A 27068-nucleotide genomic window follows, 5' to 3' on the forward strand; every position below is an offset into this window, starting at 1 on the left:
AGATCTTGTCAGTTTGAGTTTTAAAGGAAATGAAGATATTGTGGTTTAAATTAAGTTTGAAATAGGATTCAGAATTTGACTGAGGACAAATCTAGTTTAGATTGGTTAGAAGGCATAGCTTCACAAATCATATCCTGATTATGGAAATGCTAAAAGATAGTTGTAATTGCCACTGCAAATTTGTTGCTATTCAAAGTGGTGACATGTCTTTTGAAATCATCTATTAGACTCAAGATATTTGCCTTGAAATACGTCTGAAACCAGATTTTGCAATTGAATACTTGGACTTTTTTGCAAATGGGTACTGTTTTTCCCCTGATAGTAGGACCAGAAGTGCAGATAATTTCTAGAGATGCATTGTAAGTGGCACCAAACAAAGTACACTAAAATAAATAAAAAGTGAACACATGAATTAAAATTCTGTAATATAAATGATGAGCATGTGCTTTTTGGCTTTTATCTCTCCTTTTCTGATTTTCTCTGATTATCTCAAAGATATTTCCTTTTATCTTTTCTTTTATTTTACCTTGGGAAGTGTTATCCTCTTTGTATCAGTTTTATGTAGTATTTATATCTAGACTGCTGCCAGATGGACTTTGTCAAAGGTCTGTAAAGTCATTTGGACCTTTCATGTATGTGAAAGGGACCTGGATATATCCATTTGTGGAACTGGTATTATGCTGGGTAAGAGTATTGCGAGTTTGATGTGTAGTGTTGCCCTAATATTAGAGATCATAAAACCATTTCATTCTAGACCTCGGAAAATTAGTAATAATTACATATGAATTGTTTTGTGTTGACTCCAGTGGCGTGCTTTCCTCATTTAATGCCACTGGAGCAGTCCCTTTTAACTATGAAGTAATGTCTGCTGCTCAATTTGTCCCCAGTTGAACTCAATGTACAGGCCTCTTATATAATAAAGTCTAAATAACAAAGAATGAACAAGTAGTACAAGTACTTTACTATACAAATTTAAAATTGATGCTGACACTACCCTTTCTCAACAGTTTTTAAATACTGCATGTGTGCATTATATAGAAATGGTAGTTTATTTTAAGGTAAGATTGGTTCTTTCAGTGTTTTTCTTGTTACAACGATTTTGATTCATTCAGAGAACCTGCTTCAGCAGATTAATTTCTAAAGATACTGTAAAATTAATTCTTATGTTAAGGATTGTAAAATTCTACAGATGCAACCATAACTTTTCTGCCTTGGCAGATATTTGAAGACATATTTCATGTTTATAGCTATCAAGCATTTTCCACATTATGAGCTTCAACTTGATGTACAATTTGTTACCTCATTGCCTTTCTTAATGAATAGACTTTAAATACTAAACCAAACTTTAAATGCAAAATGATATAAAGAAACTATACTTTCATATATTTTCTTTTTGAGTAATACTTTATGAATCCAGCTACTTAAATAATGTTATTTCATCATAAGAACCCTGGAGCACCTGTTCAATGTGTTATAATATAAACTCAAAGAGGATGTTCTTTCATGTTTGACTTTTCATGTGAACCATTGGATGGCTCTACTTCATCGGCTGCTAACTAATGCATACTCCACATTTTCTTTCTGCAGCCACAAGAAAAAGCTTCTTAACACACTGACCTTCATCATTTGTACTTGGTGATATCTGCATCTAACATAACTTGAAACTTCAGCTTTGTGAGTAATATATTTGTGCTGTAAAAGTTGAAGAGTACTAGAGGAAGAAGAGGGTGTGATTGAGTGAGTGTGGGGAAAAGAATGTGCTCAGAAACACATAAGGCAATGCGTGGAGCCAACCTCAGAGTAGGTATAGAGGGTTGTGCCAGGGAATGGATGACTCTCCCGGGGTATGCTGAAGGGGCAATCAATTTTTATTAAGGGAAAAGGGAGACACAGCTGAATGCTTGCTTTTAAAGAATTCTGTGTTTCCCAGTTCCCTTCCTGCTCTTCCTTTCTTCCCTTTATGCCTGCCTATTTCTACAGTGATAAGCTTATCTTGGCAGTTAGGAAGTTGTGTGATCCATAACCATTGCTAATAGAAGGGCAGTTATGGCTGTTCTGCTATGTGGAAGGGCTGGTCTGCTCAAAGATTGCTTCACCTTTTATTGTAGTTGACTGTAATCCAACAGACAGCAGTAATCACAACAACAACAAAACCACAAAACCAAAAAACCCAAACCAAAAGCCAGGAAGCTGCTAATTGATTTCTATTTCTAGTATTTCATTTGCATTTTGTTTACATTTCACTTATTTTGGTGCTTCCATTGCTCTTCAGTTTCAAACAGCTTCACTGAATAGCCTGAATGAGCTTGTAAAAGATGTACAAGTGTTTCTCCTTCACACACGTTCTAAGTCTTGAAACATATTCAGCGACTCTCTTGAACTATAATATTATATCTGAGTTATTCCACTGTAGAAAAACATACAGGACGATGCAGGATTACCTATGAAAATGCCTTTCCTGGGATGGATGATCAGAGTTAATGGTCTCCATTCCCTTTAGGAGATCTTCCAGGATGTTTAGTGTATGCTGTAAAGACGTTGCAGAGCATGGCAGGCTGAATTCTGGACAGAAAAAGGCAGAAGTGATCAAATGGTTATTTTCTTTCTCCTGTGCCTCATTTTGGTGAGCTGTATGCCTTAGTATAAGTCTGATGTGTTAATTCTTCCCACTAAGAATTTTAGCCAAGCTGCTTATTGATTGTGTGTGCAGTCCAGAGATGGGAAGTAGGATCTACTCTCTGCCCTCATCTCCTGTTGCATATCTTGGTGACTGTATAATTTGGTGACAATGCTGTACTTGCTCTTTACTGGTGCTGAATAAAATATTTATTTGATAGTATGTGCTAATTATATTTATGCTGGTATGTGGAGTAGTATTTTCAGTATTCATTTTTAAGGGAGTAGAAGACTCCTAAGAGAGATTAAATGGATGTGGGTAGCAATACTGTGGATTTTGTGTCTTGTAACACATAAAAGCCTTCAATATTTGGTAATTCTTTTCCCCTTCTCACCTCCTACTAAAAAATAAATCAGTCCTGTATTTTTCATTGTCATAATTGAAAACCTGCAGGATTTGGCCCATGGCGGTTTTCCCACATGTTGCACTGTTTTATACTACTCAAATTATCTCTATGTCTGTATTTCTCAAAAATTTTTACTTAATAAGGTAAATGTGGATGTCTTATAAAAGTTCAAGCAAAATTAAATTTTACATTCTCAACATTCTCACATATGTCTCTAATATTATGTTTTGCTGTATGGATATAGAAGTAGAAACTTGGGACAACTGAAATCAAGTCTGAACATTTGATGTAAAAATAATGGATTTCCTGTAATTAAAAAAAAAAATCCCACATGGGCAGACAGTTCTAGAACTTGTCACATTAGGGCTTCTTATAACATTCTTCGAAGGATTTTCTTTTTTACAAGTGCTTCTGGAAACAACAGGATCACTTGCTTATCCAGCAGCATTATTTCTATGACTTTAATGGTAATCTTGTGCAGAAATGACATCAAAATGACTTAAGTAGATAATTTAAGTCGTAACTTCAATGACTCATCAAGAGTCACTTAAGTAGATTCAGACTAGTGATACTGATTTTATGAACAAGGAATATTTTCAAACAGTAATTCAGGCCAGACTGGCCTCTGTAAATACTAGAGAATTATTTTGCAAGGGTAAGGTAAAGCTAGTAATTCTTACTTTGTTTTGAAATAGTATACAAAAAATTTAAACTTTCCTTTAAAAAGTCTCCCTCTTCCAGCAGTGTAAACATCTCAAATTGCCCTCTTTGTGAAACTGAAATAGTTGCAAATTAGCTTGTGGGGTTTTGTTTTGTTTTGTTTGTTTGGTTTTCTTGCTTTTGCTCCTCAGCTCTTTTCAAGAACAAAATGGTTGTTTTTTGAGAACATGTAAGCAGTGAGTTCTGGACAGAACTGCAAGTGAAGTGGAGATAGAAAGAATTTCTGAAAACTAAAACAACAAGAATGAGCATTGAGAAAAAGAATTCAACTGAAAGGGAAAGGCAGGTATGAAAAAAGGGTAAGGGAGATATGAATGGCAAAAATAAAAAAAGATAAATATGATTTTATGGTGCCTACATGTATACTAGCTGCTATTAATAAGAATGGTACTTAATTTGCCCATGTGGATTAAGATTTTTGTTTTTGCATCAGTAAAAGCACTTTGCTGCAGCTACCAGCTACCATTTTGGGAACATCATTGCATACAGTATTTCTGATACTTCCACTTTAACCAAGAGTCAACATTTTGTTCCCAAAACGTGATAACTAAACAGGAGAACAACTCTGAAAATGTGCTTAGCTTTATTTTTTTTACAGTTTGAGACTTTTATTACATAGATGTAATTAGTAAGATTGCAGTTAGGAAATATAAATATCTCCAGAAGGGAAATAAGTTTATTCAAGGTATCTTACGAAAACAGGCTTAAAATCATGTTGTCTTCAGGACGAACACAAAACATTCAGTTACTTAGATGACACTTCTGTCACCTGATTGATTAAACATTAATTCTTATTATTCACTGGTGAGAAAGCACTACTTGCTCACCTGCAAGCTGGTCATATCAGTCTAATGGTATCAGTGTGTTGGTACAAAATTTCTTACACATGAAGAAAATGAATGTGGTATTTCTCTGTATTGTTTTTTTAGACAATTGTTGGTCACTGTTCTGATGTGCTAACACTGTACCAGATCAGTGTACCAGTGTTGTAAGCCAATGGCAAGGACTACAGACCTAAGCATTCCTGTGTTCAGGAATTTTCAAACTTAAAGCATCACTTTCAAAACAAAACAGCTTACAACAGCCTGCCAGAGATCAGAACATGTAATTAAAGTGCAACTCCTAGACTATCAGTCTTCGTATTTTTTTCCATAACTAGTTTGTAGAAGCCTCTTCTGGGATGGGGGAGGTTTGATTTCACTTGTATCTTCTCATAATCAGATATAGTGTAAAAAAATGTCAGAATACCGTTTAAACCCTAGCAGTCCTGCCTTGGAGTAGAGCAGTGGACCAGATGACATTTTAAGTCCTAATTTTAAAGTCCTTGTTCTAGAAAGAAACATTTTTTTCCATTGGGAGCAGGATAGTCTGACCGGTAGCAATGTCTCATTTATGCAAAAGGAGATAAACTGTCAGTCAGCTGTCACTGCTGACAGCCTGTGATGACACATGGCATGCAAAAATAAGTGATGTCTGTGGTGGTGTGTCCATGAACCATTTAAGACTTTAAGCATTGAAATTAATATAAATAATGATTCTTATTTTGTGTATTTATCTCTTTTTCCATAGCAAGAAGAATTTCTACCCATGATCAGGGTTTCTTAGGATAAAACCTGTTTTTGGAATGCATTTCTGTTAATATGCTGGAGAACAAGACTCAGCATGTGCTAGCATTCTCAATTTTCTTTGACATTCATGATTTCCAGCTCAGCTGCTTTTTTTTTTTAATGAATGTCAGATCTTTGTAATGCCAACAACAATGGTTCATTGCCAGAAAAAATAAAAACCCAAAACCAAAAAATCAAAACCCAGGAGGCAGCAAATGGAATTGATTTTTTAAAAGCTCTTTTTACTCTTAAAGTAACTGAGGAGCATGCAGGTTTTCAGAACAAGATGTGTTTACTTTGGCAATAGGTGCCATATGTTATTTTTCTTTTTTTCTTCAATCATCTCTCATAAGGAGGATAGAACACTAACAGAACATAACTCTAAAAAGAGTCACCCCTTAAATACACATTTCCTTGTGGTGTTATAAACTGCTGCAATGAAACTGCTTGACAGCCAGGATAACTGTGCCCAACATTTTACATGTAAAATAGCTGTTAAATATAACACAATTGCATAGCCTTAAATCTAATTTTCAAAAATGTGTGAAAGTAAGAGGCGATTAGGAATTTCCTTAATATTTGACTACGCTGTCAGAGTTTCTGGAAAAGGTATGCTAAAAGGTAGTGGTAGCCAGCCACTGCTGTCACTTTCTGTTAAAAGCCATACATAATTGTATGCTTCCTGATGTCTCTTTTTGTGCTGGCTGTGTGGTTATCTCCTTGCAAAATGGACATGAATCACACGTAAGACATGCATGTAGTTTTCCTCCTTTCTCCTGGAAAGGTGTTGAAGCAGCAACAGGGTAGCACAAAAGCTTCTCACTGCTGTTGGAGGGCAACACCAGTAAAGCTGAGAGTGACAAAGGCATTTAGGAGCCTGATTCCCACTGAAATCAATAGGAATTGGGTGATTAAAGGCACTGCATATGTGGGTATGGCTTCTGGCTAGGCTGCAGAACAATGTTACTGGGAGGAACCATGGATGGGATGGAATCAAACAGCACGTTTTGGGTCCCATTTCCTTTCTCATGTTGGTCCCACCCATTGTTTGAACGGTGCTAGTCAGCCCTCTGGCCATGAGCAGTGATGAGTTTGCTGACAACTTCTTTGTGACAGTCAAGCTGAGCTTTCCATTGACAGTAACCCACAGCAAAGACTCCTTAGTGCCTGTGTGTCATCTTTTTTTTTTTTTTTTTAAATTCTGTATCAGCCACAGATGTGTTAGTGCATGATACATATTGTTTCTCACTTTTTAACTTAAGAAGATAGTCCTTTCTGCAACCAGCAGCATGCATTTTGCAATAGTATTTTAGAAAGCTGCTTATTTCTTGGTTTATTTTATGTTTGTGTGCAGTTAAATCTAAATGCCCCCCTGTATTAAAAAAAAAAAACAACAAAACTTTTAAATCCAGAATTTGTGTGGTGGCATGTTTCAGAGCTACCATTGCTGTAAAGGTGAGGTAACAGCAGTGACTCTGGATTTTCCTCTGTGGAATTTCTGTCCCGTCTTCTGGATGCCTATAGTTCATATCCTCTGAAATGAGATGTAAAACATGCTCAGTGTTTACATCTACTGTCACTACATTATGCAAACACAGCCATTAATGTCTTCTGAGCTGCAGAAGAGTTTGAAGAGTTTCTTGTGGAGCTGCCCACACAATAAGTTCTGCAGATGGAAGTTGTAGCAGAAGCTCCCAGCATTCAATCCTGAGCTGGAAACTGAAGATAGAATTTACTTACTGGCAGACAAAAACCAAAGCCCTCAAGAAGAACCTGAATATATTTGGAACAAATTCACATTATACCAGATGTGAACATATGACAGGTGATATGGAGGCTGTAACATTTCCAATGGTGCTCAGGGTTAATTGATAGGCAGGTGGCTGTGCTATTTCATAGCTTCATCCCTCTCTGTCTGCAACATGGCCTCTTGATTATTGCTTATAAAAACTTTAGAGCTGAAACTGAGCAGAGGCTAAAAAATCCCAGAAATTCTGAGGCATTTTTAAATTTTAGCATTTTGCTAATCTTGATTCTTTCCTGGATGCTTGGATCACCAGAGTGTTTTATTCAAAACAGTTTCTCAGTGGGACTGCAAGCCTGTGAAATATAGTTGACCTTTAATATATACCTATACTGCAAAGTACAGTTTGATGTTGCTGTACTGTACTGTATTGCTTTTGAAAAAAATATAAAGGAAAAATTATTAGTCTTGGCAGACTATTAGGAGTTTCTCACAGCTTAACTTCCACCCCTTAAATTTTAGTATAATCTGAGTTCATAAGAGCATTAAGTTAGGCAATCAAAATGTGCAATAGTGAAGGTCCAGCTTCATTTTGAAATAGAAGACTACAGGATGTTTTGGAGGTTTGGCACAGTTTGCACTGAGATAGATGTAATTCCGTGGATGCTTCTCAGCTTTTTCATGGCACCTTGCTGCATTGCAATGTCCTTCCAGTTGTGATCCATAGCTTCTAATAAAACCTAGCCTACTAAGAAAAATCTAGTGTCTCAAATAGTTCTGAATTCAAATTGCCAATTTTGTTGTCTGTATGAGTTCAGAGCTGTAATGATAACTCCCTGTTACTACATTTCAGTTACAGGTGGGATAGCAATGCTCACATATAGATCTAGCTAACCTAGACAACAGCACTGAAAATACAAAAGTGTTGGATTTGGCTCCAGCTGTTCACATCTGGGCTGTGTGCTGGCACTGTGTGGTAGCTGAAGCCTTTGCAGTGCTACTTTGGTAATAGCTATTGAGTTTTGATGTAAGTCAGCTTCAGTTCTACCTTTGACTGCAACTTATCCACAGCTTGAAGCTCATTCTGAAGAAAGAAGGTGTTCTAATGCTGATGAAAAGCTTTGATTTGAAGAAACAGAACAGCCAAAATCAAAGAGGTGATGCTACCTATTATGACTACTTGTTGGAACTCACAACTGCCTTCTTGACAGGGAAGCAGTAATGTTGCAGCATTAGCAGCCAGACCATGTCTGTCTGGCTTTTGGGCCCAGCTTGACTCAGAAACTGTGTTTATGTGCAGTTCATACAGACCATCCAACTACTTTGCCTTTTTCTTCTCCAAACTGAATCAGCTTCAGCATGCTTTGCCACATCATGTTATTGTCATCCTGGCACTTATTACTGTCATTAATGCCACATGTATGAATCCAGGAGCTCATGTGATCTAGAAAAAATGCACGTGCATGTGACATTTGTTTGCTTTTCAAGGCTTTTGACTCACTGGAGGTTCACATTTTTAAACTTTTCTTTAGAAGCATGAGCTGCATTATAAATTCCCTTTAAAAAGCCCTCGTGCTTCCAAGAAGAAGGTAAGAATCTGTGTTTGAATCCCCTCAGCTGAGTAACTGTTTGCTTCCCCCCTCAGGATGCCATGCTCTGGACAGCCCAGGCCTAGGCCGTGGCATGTGGTCAGCGGGGCTGAGATGGGCACGGCTCAGCTAAGCCGAGCTCTCAGCGTACAGTGAGCTGGAACGCCCGGCACGTGGCTAACAGCACTGCTGAGAGCTAAAGCATCAATGACTTTCGGGTGCCAGAGCTTTGAAAGCAGATTTATATTTATAAATGCAAATGTTCCTCAGGGCAGAGCCAGCTGGGGTGATGCGTTTTTGGGCCTCGGGAGGCCTCTGTGCTCTCCTCAGTCTGTGGCGGGCACAGTAACGCGAGCGAGTGTTCCCTGGTGGAGGGAGCTGGGTGCTGGGAGTTGCATTGCAGTTTTTTTGTTGACTTACACAGCCAATTACTCTAGGTCAGCTGAGGTATGATACTTGATTAGCGTCCAGCAATTCATTTGAACCTTTAAGCATTTAGACACCTAAAAATCTCTGTGGATGTGGCACTAATGATGTAGAAGTAAGTTATCTGAAAGTGCTTTTATCTAGCAGTTGACCAGGGAAGACTGTTAAGCCTGTGCTGGAATGAGAGGGGAGCAGCTGGCAGGGCCTTTTTCCACACTGCTTTGGAACTTGCACTTTCCCCAATACCAAAATAGTTCTGGGACATGCTGCAGTGGCCCACTTGTTTTTCTTAGTAGTAAGGGGTTGGGAGGATTCTGGGGGAAGATTGTAAATATATCTTTTCAGCTGTTGGGCTATGTTTATTATCCAGTAAAAGGGAGCTACAGATTTAGTATATCTTTATAACTGACACTCTAAAAATATAACCTCAACCAAAGGGTAAGCATCTCTTTCTTTAGAGTAACTGTATTCAGATGGAGTACAATCATAGAATCATAATGAGAAAGAAGGCAAATCCATTTTGCTGAGAATTAGAAGAACATGTAGCAATGCATATATATATCAAGATACTGAGGATAACATTTGCTAATGAATTGAGGGTAAGTTCTCAGTGAACTGATATTTACTCTCTAAGTATAGCTACAGTTAGTTTACCTAATATTGGGTTGCCATTTGGTTCCTTTCTATGAACATGCACCATTACTCTAAGTAGGAGGTAGAATTCTGGTTACAAAAGACAGAAAATGAGAATTTTTTTTCAGCCTATTTTAGTTCTGTAGACTTTATTGTATTCAAAGAAAAAATATCACCTTCCACCATTCTTCACATCATATATTTGCTCCAAGGAATGGAACATAGGAGGAATGGTAGTTGAAATGGGATTTGAAAAAAGGCTTTCACATATTAATGGCTGTAGTGATATGATAAATGTCAGGACAGAAACAAAGTCTTCTTGAAAACAATATAACTGCAAAGAGGACTAAAGAGCACCAAACAGCAGATTGCTCAGTATAAAAGGGTAATTTTTCACACTTTGTTTTATAACTCTCATCTCACTTCCCTTCAAAATTTTAGGGAATGTGGGCAAAATAAAGTACTATTACAATGCTGTCCTAACTCTATAACTCTAACTCTCTAGAAGATTGGGAGCCAATGTCTCACGGACAAATATAACCCAAGCTTCGAGATGCCATGGGATCATATTTCATTTACATCATAAGTTATAAGTGGTCTCTACATTAGATTTTCCTCTCTTTCCATCACCTTCTACCTTCCAAAGTACTTCTAAATAGATTACATCTCTTTGGAGTTATATTTGCTTTGCTAATGGCTATTTTTGGGCTATCAGATGGCCAGCTCTACTGCTGAAGCTCTGCTTCAGTGTCTTCTCTAATTTAGAAACTTACTTGAATGTAAATTTCAAAGCTCTGAAGTCCCATTTTCATAAGTGACTGATGACTCTGTAATTCTGCTACTCTTGAAAAGTTTAACCCACACCTTACTTTTTTTTAAAATTATTTTTTTAATTTTTATTTTTAGAGAGAATGAGGCATGGAGAACAAGTTTAAAATATTTTTCATAGGCATGATTTAGAATGCAGAGGTTTCCTCTTTGTTTAAAAGAAGCCAAACTTACCTACTCTCTGGTGGTTTGGTATGTGCTGGCCTAACTTGAATTAGATCTCTCAGGGCTGGGATCATTTTGCTTCTCAGGTCATCTTACAGGGGCTGCTGAAGATTTTCTGAGAAAACCAGTCTTCTGCCTCAGACAATGTGCATGGGTGGAAATACAACTGTAATAAACAGACTGAAATTTATTAATGCCTGGAAGGCAGATCTTAATGAAATGGCTGCAGCAAGCATGACCTCGGCCTGTGATTGTGATGAGGAGGCAGAAAGGAGCCTCCCATCTGTTAGCCCCACAGAATGGACTGTAAGCACCTGAGTCTTCTATTGTATTCATTTCTCCAATTTAGTTTGGTGAGATTAAATGAAGGATATGTTATGTGCAGTTATGTACAAAGAGTGAGGAAATTGTTTATGACAGAACAGAGAGGAAGGCATTACTATAATTTTTGAGCAATAATGTGTACTATTCTACTGTTCTGTGATCATAAAGGATGAATTAACACTGGAGCACATGCCAGGAAAGGCTCTGAGGTTGATCACAGAAATGGACAGCATCTTGTAAGAGCCCATAAAAGCTAAATAAGCCTGCACCTCTATAAACCTGTGGGAGGAGAAAATATAGTTAGACTGAAAAACAATGTGGGGATAAGAACATGTGGCTAAAATAATTTACAGTAGGGTTTTTATAGTCACCCAACCTTCAATTATGGAGCGTGAGAGTGGAAGTCTTCCCTTAGGACTGGTGGGTTTAAGAAAACAACATTTTGACATTGAGATGATAACAACCTGGAGGTTTAATTGTTCCTTTTTAGTCCTGTTTCCATGTGGCTTTTATAAGAAAATATGGTAACAAAAATGTTAGCAGTATCTCTGTTTTAGAATTCGCAGAATATTTGAGGTTGGAAGGAACCTCTGGGGATCATCTAGTTCAATCCTTGCTCAAGCAGGGTCAGCTAGGGCAGGTTGCTTAGGGCTGCATCCAGCTGTTTTTGAATATGTCAAAGGATTCAGTCTTCAGACCATCTCTTGGCAACCAGGTCCATGGTTTGATCACTCACACTCACATAGAGTAAAAAGAATGGGTTGTGTCCACATGTGTTTTTCATGTGTCCACATGAATTTTATGTGTTTTAATGTGCAGCCATTGCCTCTTACTCTGATGCTGGGCACTATCAGAGCTATCAGAGTCTGGTTCCCTCTTTTTTTTTTTTTTTTTTTTCTTTTTTTTTTTTTTTTTTTTTTTTTTTTTTAAATTGCTATGCAGTATTTATACAGATGGACAGGATCCTCCGGAGCCTTTTTCTCTTAAGATGCACCCAAGGTCTTCCTCTGCAGAGCTGCTTTCCAGTCAGTCAGCCTCTAGCCTGTACTGGAGCCTGGGATTATTAAAGCCCAGGTGCAGGAATTTGCAATTCCCTTTGTTGAACCTCATGAGGTTTTTCTCATTTCTCCTTCCTGTCAAGGTTTCTCTGGAAAACAGTGTGCCCATGTGGTGTATTAGCCACTCTATCCAGTTTTGTGTTATTTGTGAACTGGCAGAGACTGTGCCCTTGTTCCTTCACAGAAGTCACTAATGAGAGTTAGAAATTACCGGCCCCAGTACTGATCCCTGGGTTGCACCACCAGTGTCTTGCCTCCAGCTGGACTTCATGCCACCCTTCCAGCCTGGCCATTCTTGTTTTCAATCCACCTCACTGTCCACTGATATAACCCATGTATTGTTAGCTTCTCTGTGAGGATATTAAACAGAGACAGTGTCACGGGCCTTTAAAGTTAAAATTGCAAGGAATTTCAAGAAGTTGTCAGAAAATGGCTGTTAATAGCACTGAGACAAAGTAGAATAACACATGGAAATTAGGGAGGGTAGGAGAGATGTGGCAACCAGAATAAAACTCTGTTGAGGATGGAAGTAAAGATGCTTATGTTTTTCAGAGCAAGAACTGATTCTACAAATGATGTAGTATACTTTGTACAACACCTTGTATACCAACAGCTGTTGCCTTTTAAGTTTTTGATATAGAAAGGTACAGAATAGAATTAATTAATAAAATTATGTTTTATAGTTACAAAAAATTACTTTTAGTGCACACCACTGTTACTGGTTGGTATTAGGCTGTTTCCAACAGTTGAGTGTAGTGAAAAATAAAAAAGTCCGTTCCCTTTTCCCAGATATTTTTTGTATGCTGTCAATGCTGCCATCACAAAAGAATGCTCTGTGTGCCCAGTGGATAAAGCTGACTTTTGGAAACAGGATTCCTGGATATTTAAATTACAGGAAGAGGAACCACATGATAAGAGGGAATGATCATAGTGAGGTCAAAGGAACTGGACTGATATTACAGAGTTGTATTTGATTCTGCAGGCAGTTCTAAAAGAGCCTTAGGTTCCGAGAGTCCTGTCCTCCTGTACATTAACTGTGATCTACCAATGACAGCAAAATCAGATTTCAAAGTTTTCGTGTTTAAGCATATATTTATGCCTGTATGAAAAAGCAATAGTGATAGTAATCTAAGACAACACCAAGCAAAGTCACACCTTAATTAAAGAGAATATAATTATACTACAATAAGAATATTTAATCCTTTACTGTGAAAATTTATATGGATCACAATTAGTAGATGATCCAAACTTCTTAAGTTTTACCGAAGTGTTTTATTCAAAAAGCACAATAGACCTTGGCTTTTTAGAGAGCTGAGTGCTGCCAGTTTCAAATGCCATGCTGCAAGGCATGAACAGGTGTTAACAATACTGTTCACCTTTCCATAGCAAAACTGAAGAAGCACAGTTGTATTCAGAATGTAATTTTAAAAAGGCTTTCTGTATGATTTGAATAATATTTCAAGCTTACTTATATTTTGAGAAGATCAGCTTCTCAAATGTCTTTATAGATTTTTTTTTATTTAACGCATGTAATTTCAGTGAACTTTACATAGATACTCATTTTAACATTAGAAAAAAAATTATAGTGGTTCTCAGACATAGAAACTATGCTTTAGTAGAAACAGGTTCTTCCAGCTGAAATACTTCATGCTGGAAGAAAAGGCAGTCTCAGACACTCCTGAAAAAAAGGAATTCTCACAAATCCAGTTCAGGCTGTTCAGATACTCAAATTATGTCATCCTGAGTTTGATGTCTTGAGGCCTAAACGGGCCTTTAGTCGGCAGCAGTTCAGATACATATTATGGCATTCTGTTCCCTGAAAAACTTAAAATAGGAGGGTAAGTCTGTGGAGACTAAACAAGCTTGAAATCTACACTCACACAATAGTACAACAAACATTAATTAAGCCAGTGTTAACCCTTAGCCTGGCTCAGTCACCAGAAGCCTAAGTGAGAAGTGATAATGCCAATGCTATCCTAGAAATGCTTCTAATAAAGAATAAAAGCATTAAAAGAGGTAATTACCCAAAATATAAGCTTAGTTGTGATTATCAACATTCATAGAACAAGAGCTGTCTACTCAAGACAATGCTCAGGGACTTAGAGATTCTGAACGTGCTATTCAACAAGGAAACATCCACCAAGATTTTCCCAAGACATGACAATGCTCTCACCCTCAGGCCAGAAAACGTAATGAAGGAATATTGCATTAGTTGCTGAAGGAATACCATTTAATCTCATCTTAACCTGCACCTACTTGATTTGGGCTCTAGTATTTCACAGGAAGTGGAGCTTTAAAGTAACTTTAATCCCAAGAATTCTCCAAAATATGCTTCTCCCACCCTGCCTGTATTTCCTATTTGGACTTTATTAAGGCCGTAATGGGAAAACTGCTTCCTGTAGTCAAAATAAGTTATAGGTTACTATACCACCTGTTTTAAAGCAATAAGCTCAGTAAACAAAAATAAGTTCTATAAATGCAAATAGCTGAATTTGTAGCTGAATTCATGTGTTACCCAGCTAGCCTCTAGCTAGACCTGGCTGGTGCATGATCTTAGCACTTATTCTGAAAGCTGAGCACCTGCCCTAGAAATCGTGGCTGGAGTGGTGATTTTCAGAACTGACCTGCTGCGGGGGGGGCATAGGTAGAACTATGAAGAGCAGGTATTACAAAATGATCTGTCTATAACAGTTATCTGAATATGTGTTTCAGAGTACTGGGATTTAAAAAGGCTGTAGGCCAGATTCTTTCTGGTGTAGGTGGATGTCAGAAATACTTCCTCATAAGAGTGTTAGTGGGAAGAATAAGTAGGTGGGACGAATATCCATCTCCAGTGATCTAAACAACATGGAACTTGAATAGTGACATTTTTTTCAACCAGAGCTACACCAAAGTACAAAGATTTGAAGAGTCAGAGCTGGTCTACATTGTAATTACTTTGGTAGTATTTTTATCTGCTCCACATGACTATGTGATAACTGCTTTTTAAAGGAAAATTATTTCACTGAAGGTGCAAGTGTTAGTGTGTGTGCTTCTCTAACAGATCTTTAATAAATGGATGTCCCAACTCATGTCAGGATTGGCCAATCCTATAACTATGGGGGTCAAAACCAAAATTCTCTCTAACTTGTAAAATGAGGTGTTTAAAGAGTGTTTCTGAAAAGCTTTAGATAATAAGCATGATTCAATTTACATTTTAAGTATAATATTTGCATAAACATATCTGCTAATTGCTTTGGACCTTTGCAAGTGTTTTTCTAAGAGTATGAACAAACATATATTGAATCATAGGAATATAAAAGTTATTTCAAAGTCCTAGTTTGTTTCAGCTTGAAACTTGGAGAGAAACTAAAAGTCTGTTTTCTTCTGCTGAATCCTTTCAAAGAACTAAGACCTGCAGCAGGCACTTGGGTTTTGGTACAGTTCGTTATGCAGTTTGAATTATCCCTTTGAAATAGAGAATAGATTTTCCAGGAGTTATGACTACAGAGAGTATATTGTTACTTTCAGAAATTTAATGTGTGTAAATGGTCTCTCTGGGCAGTTTGGTGATGGGCACCTCATGTTTCCTCACCAAACACTGACTGTCTTGAAGGCAATCATGAGGTTCAGCCTGGTTTTTGACAAGATTTCTGCCCTAAGAAATCCATCTAATTTTTAGCCTCAGCCTATGCATTGTGGAAATATAATCTCTTAGATGTTCTCCTAAAATGAGCAGAATTGCTTTTGCCACATTATGAATATGGATTCCTGAGACATCTTGCTGTCTTAGAGGTGTCAGACTACAGTTTTTCTAAGTCAGCAGTTGTTGTCACATATCTTTTTTCCCCGTAATGATTTTGATCAGCTTGCTTTAGTTACTGTTGGGATCTAAATCAGAGCAGATTTGGGAAGGTGAGAGCCTTTCTGGTTTTAGAGTCCTGACCAAAGAAATTTTAGTGAAGTTCTTTGCAGTGGGAGTCATTTACTGTAACTCATTTGGATGGAATAGCTTTTCTATTGAATATGTCTGCCTGGTATCAATTTTATTGGATACCAGTATTTCTTAATAATCTGTATTAATGCTAACTGTAAATGCTGTATCGTGTTCATGACAGAGACCATCTGATTAATTTTGCTCATGGGTTTTGCAAGGTCAGTTTTTCTATGACATTGTTACAATATCTCTGGTGGACATAATTTTTTATGTTTTTGCTTGCATTCTAGTATAGGCATAAGAAATGTGTATATAATTGTGTAGCTTCTTATTTTTTCCTGTGTCCTAGTTCTATTACTACATTAGGCATTGGTTGTTCTGTTATTTCAACAAATCCCATATTTTACTCTATATATACCATCACAGTATTTGAGTTTTGTTATTGATGGTTTTGGGTAATTGGTTTACTCATCAGTCTTTCATCTGCTCTGGATCTCTCTCATGCTCTGCTGAGGGAGTAGGGATGATCTGTTAGTGTTGCCTTTGACTGAAAATTTGCTTTACTAGTTTGTTTTTCAGTAAATGTCTCACTATGAAAATGTTATAAAAGATGTGGCCAAAATTATTACATGTTGTTCTTCAGTGTACTATAATTTCTACAGGAAGGATTCCAAGGGTAACTGTAACCTCCTTTTACTAACTTGTCAGTTTGACAGCGTTTATGTCTTCTCTCCTAGACCTTCTTATTAATGAAGTCCCTCTTAATCAACTAAAACATTTAAACTACTTTGAATTGTTTTTGTTTTCTCTTGAAGATAAAAGAAGCTCAAGATATTTCTGATAGGTGAGATGTTGAACATTAAATGTTTTGGGAAAATGGCAAATCAGATGCCTTGTCTGAATCTTTTTTATGGTTCATCACCAGATTATGCTTAGATTATTCTATTTCTTTTTCTTTGGATAGGCTTTCAAACCCTCGTAAGAAGTTGAATCAGATTGAGTATGTCCCCACAAAGTTCCTTATTAATTGGATTAGTAAACAGGAATAAAAACCTCTTTTTCAGAGAACTTCCAAATACCCTGCATCATCACCTTGTTATCTGGAAATGTGGTTTTATTGTTGGGACCACAAAATTCAAATCCTAATGTGAACCATAAACAACTTGCCATTTTTGTTAGACATCTGTCCTTTTGATTTGTACTAGTGCACAGCATGCAAAGGTACTTCAGGATCTTGTCTGCTGTGTCTGAGTGTACAAGGTGGAGTAGTAAGCCTGTACTAATATGTGGCAGCATATGAAAACTCACAGAGTTTTTAAGTGATTCCACATCTGTGGTGTATCTACTTAGGCAGTTCCAGATATTTGCAGCCTTGTGTTTGCAAGGTTCAGTACAGATGGTGGTGTAAATTGACATGTTGACTAGTGTCAACTAGTATTTACTAGTGACTAAAAACAGTCATGAAGATAACTAGTGTCACCTTGTTGGTTGCAAAATGTTAATCCATCAATTTAATACTGGAATCTGACAGTCTGAAAGTCAGTGGGAATCCATTGCCTTTCCTGCATGAGGAGATCTAGCTGGCAAACAGTCTGTTGGCATAGTGCAGCTAGCAAGTTCTTTTGGCAGAATGCATTTACATTTGGTTGCTTCTGTTGGCAATGTATTTTTTCATGGCTTCAGATTGTATTGGCAAAATATACACATCATGTAAGAGGATCTTGGTAACTGTGTCTGTAATGCTGTGCAGCATTCATCTTGAAGCCAAATGTGTTAACTGTTCATTCTGCACTTGTTAGGGCGTTGTTATTCCTGAATCTGGGGGCACATGAAAACAGCTGATTCTCTTACAGGAAAAACATTACTTAGTGCTGAAATTTTAAAGGTCATTCAAGAGCAGCCTCACTGCTTTGTGGATAGGCTGTGTGCCTGGCTAATTCAGTTGTCTGCAGATAAGATAGTTCCTTGTCCTTAGGACAGCTGTGTCATTGCTTGCTATGAAGGGGATGAGATTTGTGGGCAGTCTGAGTGTCTGTGTGTAGACCCAACTATATTAACATGTCATTAGGCAGGCAACTAGGTGAGAGTGATTCTGAGTATTGAATACTGACTGAGCACCCTTCAAGAACTGATGGAAGTGTGCATTAAAGCCATAGAAACTGCTTCCTCACTTTCTCATTCATTTCACAGAATCATATAATTACATAGGTTGGAAAGGGCCTCTGAAAGGTCACCTAGTGCAACTGCTTTCACAGAGCAGGTTCAAAAGGATCAGGGTGCTCAGGTCCCTATCCAATTAGGTCTCCTCTAACTCCCTTTTCATAAAGACTGGACAAACACATTTCTTCCATCTATGTACACCATGTGCTTCGTCTCTCACTCAGCTTGGTAGCCTTCCCCTGAATTCACTCCAACATATCAATGTCTTTCTTGTGATGAGGAGCTGCAGAGTGAACATGGTACTCAAAAGCCTTCTATGAAATAGTGAAGCTGTACTGATTATTGTTAGCTGTATTGTTAATTGATAACAGTGGTTTTGTCTGTTGTAGGATGGACAAGACTTTGTTCTATAACAAAGTCTAACAAGAGGTCTGGTTTTCTACAGGTGAAACGGTTCTGATGGTGAACATCACTTGTATACTACGTAATTTCTGGAATTATTATGTTCTTTGGGGACCTATTCAGGTGGAAAAAAAGGTGTTTGTAGTAATTGTTGGAATCAGAGATTTGCCAGTTCCACCTGCTCTGGGTACCAATTGTTTGAGGGAGCATAAAAGAGCATTGTGATGGCACACGCTATCCAAAGAGTGACTGATTTTTTTATCTCATGTGCAGATTTTAAAAAATAAAATAATAAATGAAGCTGGATTTTCAGATATTAGACTGTTATCAAGCTTAGCTTACAATATGAGCAATGCTCACCTTGGCATCTATAGCTCCTTCTGAGTAGGAGGATTAATAGCAAATCTCCTCCATCAGTGTTCAATACTGCTATAAAAATGGAGTTAGGAAGATGATGTAGGTCTTCAACCAAAGATTATTTTTCATGCTGTGTTGTAGATTCTAGGTTGCTAGTCAAGAATACAGCTTAATATAATTCTTTTAAAAAAAATTTTAGCATATCTTCTTGCAGTTTTCAGTCTTTCAGGTTTTGTCCCAAGTCTCTGCAATGGGAGGGAGGGAGTTTATGTAGCCAATATAGGAAAAAAGAGTTTCTCTGATCTATTTCTTTCCTGTTTATCATGTAGAGTACTTACATGGTAAGGTGTACCCCTCAGATCCATAGAGTCCATACAGTAGGATCTGATGGCTTAGGAAGAGCTTTGCATGTCTGTAATTCCATTGCACGTCTAGAGATTACCATGAAGGCACTGTTGTTGCCTGATAGTCTGGAAATGATGGAAACTGTAACAGCTATAACAAAAGGCCTCTGGGAGGAGTTTCTGTATGCCACAGGCTTTGTGGGTGGGATTCATTTTACTAAACACAGACAATTCCTCGTCTGGACTTCATTTATTGTGTGTAGAGGGAAATAGGGAAATTTATAGGGCTTGTTGTTTTCATTTTGCAACACAATTTTTCTCATCCCAATGCCACTGCCTAAAATAAAACAGAAAAATGACTTGTTAAATACCTGTTTTCTTAATTGATTTCAAAGGGAGCCGGAGATGACTCTTTCAGCTCTAAAAAATCTGACTAAAGTTGGTTGTAATAGGTTTGCTTTTATTGTAATAACAGCAGGTCAAAAGAGAACTTAGGCTGCTTGGGGAAATGGTTTTAACTTCCCCAGTTTTTCCCCCATGTTCTCAGGGGAATTGGAAGCAGAGCAGGAATGCACACATTCTGCTGGCTGTTATTTTTCCTGGTTAAGAGTTCTTTGTTGTCCAATGATTGTTCCAGAATAAAGTGTCAAACTCATCCATGCCTAAAGTTTTCAGTGTTTCAACCTTTCTTCCTGCATTAAGTTTTTTGAGCATATTAGGAAAGTAGTCTTCACACTGTTAGATACACATATTTTTGTGCAAGATGCAACTGGCTGATCATCTCTGTTTTCAGGATTTGAACAGCCACACTGTGCTCTGGTTAGTTTCTGAAGCACTGAATTTCAATTCTTGAAGACAGCTTTTGTGTATTTTTCTATTTCCTTTCAGTGGTTGCATTCAAAGAGTTGTGGTTAACTGCTCAATGTCCAAGTTCAGACCAGTGATGTTCCTCAGAGATCATTATTAGGACTGGGGCTGTTTAACACCTTTCTCAGAGACATGGACAGTGGGATCAAGTGCAAGCCCTGGTGACACTGAGCTTTGTGGTGCAGCTGAAATGCTTGAGGGAAGGGATGCCATCCAGAGGGATCTGGACAGGCCTGAGAAGTGGGTCCATGTGAACCTTATAGAGTTCAGCAAGGGCAAGGTCCTCCACCTGAGTCATGATAACCTTAAACATAATTATAGGCTGGGTGGAGCATAGATTGAGAGCAATTTTGGGATTTTGGGGTAAATAAATTGTTTTGGAATGTTATTCTTAGAGTAGCATTACCTTCTGTCCTGCTTCTATTTCTAGAAACAGGACAAAAGGTAACGATACTTCTATTTCTATTCTACTACCAATGAGGTCTTCAAATGATAAAATAACTTAAAAGCACCCTATATTTAGTTTGAAATTATGTGACTTGATCATCTGGTGTTAGATAACTTCAGCAGTTCAGAGAGGGAATTAAACACTTAAATATAATTATGTTTAAGTCTTAATTTGTGAGCCTTATTGCAGCTGATTTTTAGGGTCTTTCAATCCAGTTCCAAGCAAAAGTCAGTGGGATTTAGGGCTGTGGCAGTAGGAGCAGGTTTGAAAACTTAATGGCCAAATGAGGTGGTTTCTTCCCTGGCACCTTACTGAGTTACTGTGGCAGTACAGAGGAGTCTACAGCAGATTGCATAACAGACCATGAAGAACTTTGCTGTGTGCATCTGAGTATAAGCTCCTACATTTGAGTTCCCTTGTACAGGAAGTTAGCATCTAGTTTCTAGACTTAAACATTAGAACTGTATGTTTAATTAATTGTATGTATAATTAATTACCATATTTTCACTGTATAGGACTTGTCCAAGAGTTTATCCTACCTTTGAGAACAAGTAACCAGCTGCAAGTAGCCGACCTACTGTTAAATCAGAACGTTGTATTACATGAATTTCTGATATTTTTCTGTCCTCTTTTACTTGCTTTTCCTTTCAAGCTGCTTGTGAGCTTGCTGTTGAAAAAGTTCCTTTCAGTCTGTCCTTTAAAATTGATTTCAGTTTTACTTTTCAATGGTTTGTTTTTCAAGTTTGAGGTGTTACTATTCCAGTTGTAGAGTTGGTTATCACTTTTTAAATCAGCTAAAAGACTTGACAAAAAAGCAATAGGCAAAGGAGCCTCAGAACGTAACTTTTTAAAATTTATTGTGTATTTACGATTTTGTCATCTTTGTTTTCTTTTTCAGTTCCCAGCTTGAGCTAAAAAACTGACCACTGTATACTGATGTTAAATGTATCAGAAGATTGTTTGGAAACAAGAAATTCAGAGGACTGTATAACAGCATCAGTGTAGCAGATCTCCTGTGTATGTTTCAACCTATTGGTCAGTGGCTGCTTAATGGCATCACTTGCCTGATGCTGAAGGTCTGATGTCATGTTCCAAGAGCAGTCAGCAGTGCAGGTATGTTAGGAGAGCTGCAATTGGCAGTGGACAGAAAATATTAGTAAGTTGATCTTTTAGAGAGATAACTCTTCTGTGTGGCTTTCATAGCCCTTAAAGTGAGTTGAAAAGACAGTAAATATCCATCATTAGCACTATTTTCATCCTTACTTTTGCTAACTTTTGAGTTGTTTGTTATTTTTGTTTTTCAGACTGTAGAAATGGGAGGGTGAATTTGGGAAGTGAAGTTGACAGGAAGCTGATACTGTGTGGATAAAGGAAAATAAGGTATGTTGGGCTGTCTTAAACCACAGATGTTTCTTCTGAAGTATGTAGAGACTAAATTTGGAAATTATGTGTTTCTGTAGCCATTCACTGTAGTTCATGCCAGGCGTTTGTGTCCGTAGATGGATACCATTTTCAGCAGGAAATTTAGGAAGCCACCTGTCTTCACTGTGTCCCTGTTTTCTCATGACATTACCATTCTTTAATTCTGGCAACCACAAGAAAGTACTATGGCTTACTACAGAGATATTTATATAGCAATCACATTATGACTCCTTCTTACATAGAAATACTTAAATTAGCTTTAAATTACTTAACATCAGTCAAATACCCTTGTCAGTATAGATCCAGCAGCAATAAGTCAGCACAGATTACCTTTCTGAGTTTGCTTTTCAGGTAGGCTTTGCAGTCTGTGCCAGGTTCTGTAGCTTCACTGCTGAACTGCCTGCAGGCCATCTATGTAAAATATACCTTGATACAGCACAGTCATGCCTTGCTGGAGATGTAAGCATACCCTGTTAATCTGAATAGCACCAAGCAGAATGGGCTTCTCTTATGGTCACAGTCTTTGACTATAACCTTGAGATACCTAATATAGCTGCCATGTTTTGCAATTTTTTGTCTCCAAAATTTTATGGAAGGATGTCCAAGTTCCAATGGCATAAAACTAGATGAAGACTGAAATAGGTTCTGAATGTATCAGCAAAGTCATATCACTAACATTAGTGATGAGAAACAGCCTGTTGGAAAAAAAAAGTGATTAGAAACAACAGGTTGGAATGAAGTTTTGAGGTTTTGTGTGTGGAACTGGTGGCTGCTGCAAAGTAAGTAAGGTATTAACTCTAAGTCTGTGGCACTCATTGAATTTCTTGCAATTAGCAATGTACTATCTAAAGAGATCTGGAATTGTTGCCTTGGAATAGTAAAAATACTTGTGTTCAGGAAGGAAGCACTAAATGGACAGTATTGAAAATCTAACAACTGAAAGTTTAATAGCTTCAGAAGGCACATAACTAATAATCTAACTAGCTGACTAGGAAGGCCTTATGAATTTGGAAAGTCTCTTGATGAGACTTTCAGCTCTTTCATGCTGAACACATAGATACAATAAACTAGAAGTATCCAGGTGTCATGGTAAAGCATAAAATGCAAAAGCTATCAGGTACCATGAGTTTATGAGCTGAAACCCTTATAAGTTTCTGTTGCGAAGGAAAGTAGTTGCAGCTTAACAGTTTTATAACTTTTTTTTTAGATGTGGTAATAATGCACTCATTTTCATGTTCTTATGTGGATCCATGAATTACTTGAATCCAAGAGTTAATGAGATTAATCACAGCAACATTTGCTTTAAAAATATTATTTAAAAGATAGGCTGAGTTGCCCTCAAAAGATCTCATTCCTTTTAGAAGTGTATTTTATGACAGGAGGAATTACCCCATTTAAATCACAGAACTTCTTCCCCTGTGTCCTGGTTTAGGGAATCCCTACACAGCTGTTGAGAATGGGCACCCAACTTCCACCTGGTGAGGCATATGCATAAGGACAGAGGCATCCTACCCAAGGTAGTTAAAGTTGCACATTTTTGCAGTAAGAAATTGGAGTTTATAAGAGCATTAAGTTAGGCAATCAAAATGTGGAATAGTGAATGTCCAGCTTCATTTTGAAATAGAAGACTACAGGATGTTTTGGAGCTTTGGCACAGTTTGCACTGAGATAGATGTAATTCCGTGGATGCTTCTCAGCTTTTTCATGGCACCTTGCTGCATTGCAATGTCCTTCCAGTTGTGATCCATAGCTTCTAATAAAACCTAGCCTACTAAGAAAAATCTAGTGTCTCAAATAGTTCTGAAGTCAAATTGCCAATTTTGTTGTCTGTATGAGTTCAGAGCTGTAATGATAACTCCCTGTTACTACATTTCAGTTACTACTTGCTTTGCCATGAATTCACTAAAACTGTCAACACTATTGGAAACTCTGCTGATATTTGTGGGACTATTGTCAACTTCAATCATACTTCTGTCAGAATATTTCATTTGCCACAGTAACTGACTGGTGGTGTCTTTGCTGGAGGAGTTAAAAGAGCTGTAAATTGTACTCCCCTTCGCTGCCATTAGCAGCAGCCATTGTGGTGTGCACTCCTCATTGCATGGTGGGACACTATCTGTATGGAGCACGTGTTTCCAATGCTGCTTATGATTCTAAACTATCATGACTGACTGAGATTTTGGTGTTGGAGTGTGTGGGCAAAGTGAGGGGCAAAAAGGAAAATAAATCCCAGTTGTTAAATTGTTTAGGCTTTTCATAGTATTTCCATTATGAGCAGGAAAAGATAAAGAATAAATTACACAAAAATGAAGCCAAATGTTTGGAAGCTCTGCTCTGCAGGCAGAGTTCTGTTGACTTAATCAGATGAAATTCCTGCAGAAAGCCTTCTCCTTTGCTGGTGAAGTAAGTCTAATAGCCTTTCAGGCTAAAACAAACTTTTGGGGATTTGTAACAACAACGCTATGGTTCTACAGAGACAACAACATGTCCATAAATTCAAACTAGTCATCTGACAGTCTCCATTTGTCTGACCTACTTTCTACTTGCACTCTGTAAACAACCACAAGAAGAAGATTTGGGGATGGCAGAAGGGGCAGTTACAGGGACAGATAAGAGAGGCAGAATGTTACTTAGCTTACACATGCTTTGTATCTCATAATTTATAACCAGAAGAAAACAAGGGAAGGGGAATGATCAAAGAACATTAGTGTCTGATGAAACAGAAGCCCAGAAGAGTGGTTCCTTCCTCTTGGCTATCACCAGTGACTGATGTAGGGTGGCTATCTCAAGAGTCACCATAAGGATCTCACTGCTTTTTATCTTCCTAAAATGGATGAAGAAAATAGTCCACGTTCTGAGAAAAAAATTCTTTCTCAGGTGTTCATGTTCCCCTTTCCAGAAGTTGCTATCCCTAAAACCAGGATGGCACAATGTATGTCTGCATGTCAGTCATCCCAGTAGAAAATCTGGTTCAAGGCTTGTTTTGTTTATGTACCAGATGGTGAGCTGGAGCAGCTGAAGATACTTTGCCACATTGCTCTATGCACCTAAATATTGCCTCATTGATTATGTAGCTGAAGCTGGAACCCATGTAGTGTGAGGTACTCAGTCACACTCTACAGCTAGCAGCCATAACAAAATCTTACTTGGTGTTGGTTTGGAATATTTGGGATCTAAAATGTGCTGATCTAGAATCAGTAGGTTCTGGAAATTGCTGTTCTTTCTAACAAAGATGGGATATCTGTTTTACTCAGAAATGTAAATCTAAAAGAAAGAACCAGAGTCTTCCTACTGAATTGAAAACTCAAGCTACTGTTTTCTTAATAATTGCACCTTTTTTCCTGTGCTTTGCATTACTTATGGCAAATATCCATGGCTAGTTGTTAACCTGCTGCAAAACCTATTAAAAGTCTTACTGAAGCTAGGAAATTTACTGTTAATACTAAAACAGCCCAGTTTGCAGCACTGCCAACACAATGCACATCCTGATCTGCCCTGGATTTTGACATTCAGGGAGATTATTAACTTGTAATCTTGTATGGTTTTCCTCATGAATGAGTTCTGCAAGAGATACACATGTAAGTACAGCTTCAATGCGTAGACAAGGCAAATACGCAATCGTTCCAAAGCACCGTTATGTTCTCCAAAATATTGACAGGTCAAGTAAATAAAGTCATGGAAAACGTTAATTCCAACAGACCTATGTGTAAAGGGAGCCCTAGAAGTCAGTGAGAGCTGTGTGCTTGGAGCTGGTGCAGTACTTAGCACTCAGTTATGAAATAACTGGGCAATAAGACACAGTGACCACGTGAACACAGTAATTATAACACTTGGCAGTGCTTATTGTGTATGAGTGCATACACAGCTCTTGCCAGTGTGAAAAGCAAGAGCTGTGCCATTCAGCTAAGGAGCAGAAGTTCTAGAGCAGGAAGCAAGAATAGCTCATGTTCTGTATGGATTTCCAAAGGAGAAAGGGTGTTTGCACACACTGGGGACTAGACTGCTATTCAGCTTCTCTATCTCCCCGAGGGCTGCTCTGCACTGCCCTATCTTCATCATCCTTTTCTGTTCCTTCTTCACCCACTCAGTGAACATGTAATTTTGCTGGTGAACGTGGAGGCACTCCAGTTCTCAGCAGTTCTTTCTGTAATAATATAAAGCCTGGCTTACCGTAAGTCAAATTTTAATGGACAGTATTTTTCTATAAACATTCTCTTGCTTTTCTATTTGCACTGCTATTGCATCTTAACTATGCGAGGAGTGATAATAATAACAGCTTTGCTGGCTTTTGCAGCTTTGCCAGGGAAGTAGGTGATAATATGGCAGCTTTCACAAGCAACTTGCATGAAATCTTGAAAAATGTGAACATGAGTCTAGGCTTTAGAAAGCTTAAAGAGTGAAAAAAGGGCAGTAGGGCATGGCAGAGATGAAGACTTCCACCTTCTAGAACATGTAAAAGCTGAGATAATCTGAGACCAGTAGCATATAACATTTTTATTGGGCTTTTCTACAATTAGTTATTGCTTTTATTCTAGCCTCAAGCTGACATATTGTAACTGGGATTGAAGGGATAATTACCAGTGTCAAAGAGACCAAGTACTCAGAGTTTGTCAGAAACAGCCTGGAAAAGAAAGATGGAAAAAAGGAAGTCCCCTCCCATGCTAAAAGCATAGGGTCAGTCACAGACAACCTGTGGTGGTAATAGAAAGGTTTCATAAGCAGGAGTGGAAGTAGCAGAAGCCAGGCTATGAAATTTCAGGGCATTGGTCTTTCCATTAATTATTCATATGGGAGAAATACCTGGCAAAATCCCAACAGGAGAGCTTATAGCCTCTTTTCACTTATCCTTTTTCTCCTTTCTTATGTAGGATCAAATGAAGAAGATCTGATCTCTGATTCTGCCCTGCTTTTTCCTTGATGAGATGAAAGTAGTCAAGACTACCTAATTAAAGGAACAGTGTTTTGTTATCTGTTTTAATCTGGGCTTGTGGATTACTCTAACTCAAGCCACAAAAGACAGCAAAGATATATTGCC

At 37.8% G+C, this 27068-nt stretch overlaps 1 long non-coding RNA gene across 1 annotated transcript; it reads left to right on the forward strand.

Moving 5' to 3' along the window:
- Window positions 1–1591: 1591 nt before the first annotated feature.
- On the forward strand, window positions 1592–21988 carry LOC121357175. Its single transcript, XR_005955699.1, has 3 exons — window positions 1592–1674; window positions 21510–21724; window positions 21916–21988. It is a non-coding gene; the product is annotated as an uncharacterized LOC121357175 (long non-coding RNA).
- The last annotated feature ends 5080 nt before the right edge of the window (window positions 21989–27068 follow it).

Source organism: Pyrgilauda ruficollis, unplaced genomic scaffold, assembly GCF_017590135.1.
Source record: "Pyrgilauda ruficollis isolate IOZ18807 unplaced genomic scaffold, ASM1759013v1 scaffold32, whole genome shotgun sequence".
NCBI classification, from domain to species: Eukaryota; Metazoa; Chordata; class Aves; order Passeriformes; family Passeridae; genus Pyrgilauda; species Pyrgilauda ruficollis.